This window comes from Charadrius vociferus, unplaced genomic scaffold (genome assembly GCF_000708025.1).
Source record: "Charadrius vociferus isolate BGI_N301 unplaced genomic scaffold, ASM70802v2 scaffold282, whole genome shotgun sequence".
In the NCBI taxonomy this organism is placed as follows: domain Eukaryota; kingdom Metazoa; phylum Chordata; class Aves; order Charadriiformes; family Charadriidae; genus Charadrius; species Charadrius vociferus.
The window spans coordinates 8,151,285-8,156,974 of record NW_009647731.1 but is presented as its reverse complement, the minus strand read 5'-3'; positions in this window follow the sequence as shown (position 1 = coordinate 8,156,974).

Below are 5,690 nucleotides of genomic sequence, written 5' to 3'. Positions count from 1 at the left end.
AACTTTCCAGTTGGTTATCTGGCTGGTCAGTGTTTGTTTCCATGTGATGTGTGTATGCAGTCATGGCATTTGAACATAAGCCTGATGGGTGCTAGTATAAAAACCTCTGGAAATGGATTTTGGTTGGTGACTGCATGGTTTGCGATGTGCTTTACAAATCCTAAACATCTACTTTCTTCTGTCCATGGCTTCTCTCCTCATAAGGTATTTTCCTTTAAGCCTGATAGCTGAGCTCTTTTCAAGATCATAAAATAAAAAGAATAAAGAAATACAAACTTACTTTTGATTTAGCTATAAAGTGTCACTCAGAAGCTAAATGAATAGCCATAAACTATGGATTCACAGATGACTTTGCTACTGAATTGTCAAATGTGCTATCAATTTTTGCCATTTTGCAACAACTAAGATTCTCTCATTTTCCCATTTTTGGACAAAATTGGGTTTAATAGCCTTGAAGAATATCAAGGGATTTGTATATAGCATCACTCATGCTGTCTACTATGAGAAGTAATAGTTATTCTAGTTTGGCCATTCTTTTTACCCTGTCTCCCTTTCTTTGGTGTTTTTTGGGGACAGGGAGGGAGAGAGGTTTGTTTTCTCATGTCAAGATTGTACAAATGTGTGAATCATGTTTGGCGTTCCTGAAGATTGTCAACATGAAGAAGAAAAACATTTTCAAGTGTTTTTCCAATTCATGTCTTAAGAAAAAGGAATCACTGCGTACATTCAGCTTGATGCATTGCAAGATGCTTCATGAATCGAGGAATCCTTGATAAATAAATAACCTTTTTGCCTTCTAAGTAAACAAGTACCTCCAAAAGTGTTCTTATTCCTGTGTACTGGATGCGTGGTCCAGAAAAGCTGAACAGTAATTCTTGTTCAGTCTTTGAACAATATTCCTTTGAATATCTTGATCTAGAAAGGTAAATCTAGGATTACTGTGTTTTCAGGATGCAGTTGCGTCCTAAGATGGTTCTTAAATAGGAGCTTACAGTAAAACAGGGACTTTTATAACTCTGAAATATTTTGATCTTGCTTTTTAAATGAAAACAACAACCAGCCAGCCCACCTTCAGCTGGTTAACAGTGTTTTTCCCGAAGAAAGTTATTAGCATCACAAATGTTCTGTTTTATGAATGTGGTCCTGGGAATTAGAGCATGATCTTATTAGTGCCATTCCTGACAACCTTGCAGCGAACCAAGTAGATGAGGTAGATGATGACAGGCATGATGTTGAAGGAGAAGCAGCAGGAAACCTTTTCTAGGAAAGTATCTTTCCACAGAACCTAGGTTCTGTACATCTGTGGTTTGTTTTCTCTTCCTTATGTCTCTCTGTTTGGAAGCAAGGAGGGAGGAGATGATAGATACAGGAAAACAGTGCTTGCACAGGGGCAAATAGTGCAAGGAATCCCGAAGGAAGCAAGTTCAAGGAAGAGAAGCATGTTGAAGGAAGAGAAGGCTATTTAGTGAGTATTAAAGGTGTCTGTTACAGAACTGTATCTGTGGAATATTTAGAAACATCCCGGGGAGTTGTCTTCTACCACTTTGAGCCACAAAATCTGTTGTTAACCGCCCTTTATCACAACATGTAGCCTGCCCTTTCTGACATGTAAACCAGGATCAGTTTTGTCACTCCTGGCAGTAGTGTGGAAGAGCTGGAATCTAGGAAGAGAGCGATCACTACAAGGAGCTGCTGAGTTCCCCAAATCCCAGACTCTGGGGTGTGAGCAGGTTCTGAGCAAGTGGGAACCATATCAGGACTGGGAGAGAAGAGGGAGCTGACTGATTGCAAAAGCTGGAAAGCTCTGGGGTCATTCAAGGTGGAGCTGGATTTAAGACCTTACAGCGCAAATGGTGAATGGGTTTGAGTTTAAGGTAGCTGTTAGATCAGACTTAGCCTTAGCCAGCGAGGACCTGGCTGAGGCTTTACAGATCCAATTGTGAAGTGTGCATGAGAGTGTGATGGTTCTGTTCTAGTCCAGCTTGCTGAGACTTAGTGAGGTCAGATCAAATCTAGGTAGAACAGTTTAGCCTACGTCCTGTCAGAAAGAGGAGATGTGAACGTAACCCATGTGGCATTTTCAGAAGATTATTGCAAGTTCTTGTGTGTTTCTTTCATCTTAAATTAAGTTCACAGAAAATAAGTGGTGTCTTTTGCTTTTCTTTTGCTGGAGATGCAGGAAAATGAGTATTATCGACAAAGTGAGTTATGGGAAGAACCTGGGGTTGTTTTTTGATACTTTTAACAGTAATGTTAAAAACTTAAATTATCTTAGAAAGCTTGATAGCATAGTGGAAAAGTAATTCCTCCAGTCAAATTGTAATCATGATGGGAGGCAGTGTAAAAGCATAAATGAAAAAGGTCAAAGCTGTAATGAGGAACATGTCGTATTTTTAGAATTTTTTTCCAAAGAATTGGGAGATTTTTTTACTTAGGAAATCACCGTGCTCTAATTGGTATCAATGCAATGAATACCAGCTCTTTGGGTGACCAGTTATTATGAAAGGGTATCAGGAAACTTGGATTTGTATCAGAGATTAGCTATGGCTGTATTCATAGAAGGGAAGCATGTTGCAGTCTTCAACAAACCAGCTGGATGCCTACTGGCATTTTAAAACAAAGAGCTTTGATTCCATTGATGGTAATAGTAGTGGTGTCATTGGTTTCAGTAGAAACAGAAGATTTTTACTTCTGATATGAAATGCAAGATATTTTTATTAAGCATAAGAATATTTAAAATGTTTCTTTGTATTTGCTTCTTTCTGTCTCTTTTTTTGTGTTGTCCTATAATTTTCAAAGACCATCTTTGTATTTGCAGTAAAATGCTCTTCGTTGTCATGTTACATTTGGAAGCTGTGACATTTTGTTCTTAATGCAAAGCAAAATCTCAGCAATAGAAAAAGCTGAATAAGGTTTTCTTCATCAATGCAGCAGTTGTCAGCTAATAGCAATATGGTAAACCCTTCCTTTCCTGTTGTGCAAACATCATTAGCAAGCTTTGCTTGCAGCAAAATTATTATTGATGCTCAAAATGGTATACAATATTTTGAATGAAAAACAATGTTTTTAATTTCATTCTTTTATTGCCTGATGGCTACCCTATACCCATATTTCACTCGGTACATCATTTTAATCATTAATTTCCTTTTTTTTTTTTTTTTTAAATCCAGAGATACTATACTGCCTGAATGGAAAATAAAGAATTTGGCCAAGATTTTGGTATGACCAGCAACCTGACTGAGATCATTGCTACGTATAGCAATCACTCTCACCAGCTGCTGGATGGCTGGAAATTCCAGAAAAATGGGCAGCAGATATGTGCAAGTGTTTGATCTATGAAACCGATTAGTATGTGCATGGTAAATTCAGTTAACCTGGATTTATTGGAACCATAAAGATTGGCTGCAATAGTGGCGTTTTTAGTAGGTCTGATGCATCCTGACTTAACCTGTGCATCTGGTTCATCAGCCTACAAATAACTGAGAGGCTGAATGGATTTGGCATATGGAACAGTGGATATGCATTATAGAAATCAAAAAGAGTTATTGCAGCTTTCCTTTTGAGGCAGGGTGTTGTGCTACAGGCATATGCCGGGGTACAGGAGAGCCTGGAAAAGGCTGTGGTATCTAGATCTTTCCAGTGGGTCCTCAAGCTCAGTCAGAGGCTTAGATCTGCCTGGAATTCATTGTGTTGTATATTATGGATTGAAAAAACCCCAAGACTAATTATTGTGAAAGCACTTCTTAAAATGCTAGAAGTATGAACTAAAATAGGGAATAGCATTGATCCTGTTCTTGATTCAGAAAATCATGAAAAGAGTTTAATTAGCAAGTGTTGGGTTTGTGGCCACTCTGGCAGGATAGAAATAGAAATGAACTTAAGATACGTTGATTGGGATATAACATGCACGCTAGTGTTGAGGCATGTTCCTACAGAGAGATGATTTGATAGCGATGCTGCATATTTCCTGGTTCGCAAAACAGCTGTAGGAGATCCAGACCATGATGAGTCCTTTTCAGCATCACTTGGAAGTGAGGTACGGGAAGGTTTGGAAAGTGCACTTCTCTCGTGGCCAAGCCTTCTCTTTTGTAGGCATGACTCTAAAGTACTACAGAATGTGCTTGAAAAGGTCCACGTTGGGGTTTCTGATGGCAGACTCGGGGCTTGATACCTTTTTTCTTATTTTTTTTAAAAACTAAACTGGTGACATGAGACATATTCAGAAATTTCTCCCCTTCCCTGATCTGACTGCGTTTCTGTGCTTTATGCTCTTGAGCAGCATATCCTGCTTCCTGAATTCCTGCTTTTACTTGTCTTGTTAAATTCTTACTTAGAGACAACACACACTGGCAAAAACTTTAGCTTATCTGTTGTCTTATGTTACGTGGGTTGCCTGGAACCTTCTGTTAGCAGAGAACCCACTGCTATGGCATGCTGCTTCACTGTTGGAATGAACAGTTTCCCTAGTATGCGAAGTAGAAGATTTTGCTGATATCTGGTGTAGCTGAGTTATATAAAGTTAAATATTTAATAAAAGCTGAATTTAATAGAAAAGAGAAGATTTTTTGTAGCTGTTGGAAAAGGTTTTTCTTTTTGTACCACCTTAGTGACTTGTGACTGCAAGGTTTAGCAGTCGGCTTTCCTAAAGCGCTTTTAAACCTGCTGTCTTAAAACTGATCATCTGGGGCCATAGTGGTCCATGTCTGATACTTTCAGTGATTCACTAAAACTTATTTATCCAGTCCTGAATAAGAACACATGGCAGAGGCTCCCAAGTATTCAGAACAGGGTGATAGTCTTCTGGAGGAGATCAGCTCCCATTACCTGATCTTTCTAATTAAATAACGAGCTTGGTCCTACTCTCTAGATCTATTAGAAAATGAGATTCAGCTGAACATGCTATCAGTGACATGTTCACACTGTATCAGCTAAGTTTTTATAAATGCTGTGGACATTGCTTTTACTCTTTATTCTGTGACACTTAAAGGTTAATCCTTCATTGCATTTTGTTGTCAGCTAAATTGGAGATCTAGAATCTGGCTGATCATTTACTGAAAAACAGAAAAAGCTAAACTGATTAACTATTGCAGGAAACCACAGAAAATAAACTCTTGCATGTGTTTAGATGAAAAGAAGAAACATCTTAAATTAAATCTGCTAAACCACCAATTGCAGCTAATATGATAATGAACATGATCCATTACTAATATAAAATTTGCTGATCTTATCAGTTCTGTAATTGTTTGGGGATTTGCAAATCAGATAACGACCCTTTGAATGTTAAAAAAATGCTGAAAAAGAGTCTTCTCTATTTTGCTTTCTTCTTCTGGTCACCTTAAAAATGTACAAGGTGTTCTTTGGCAATAGCTTAGGTTAGGACTAAATTCAGAAATTATAATGATGCATTCAAATTCATTCTATACACATTTAGTTAAATTATCCAAACCCCCAATATAGACAGTCATATATCAGGTTAATGTTCATACTAAAGAATTTCTATTCAAGCAGCTTGCGTCATAATTAGAAAAAATTATTTTAAATATTGGTCTAAGTAGGTGAAAACTTAGTTTAATTTGGATTCTAAATCAGATTCCTCCATTTGTTTTGCAGTGCAAATTCATAGAATCATAGAATGGTCTAGGTTGGAAAGGACCCTGAAGATCATCGAGTTCCAACCCCCCTGCCATGGG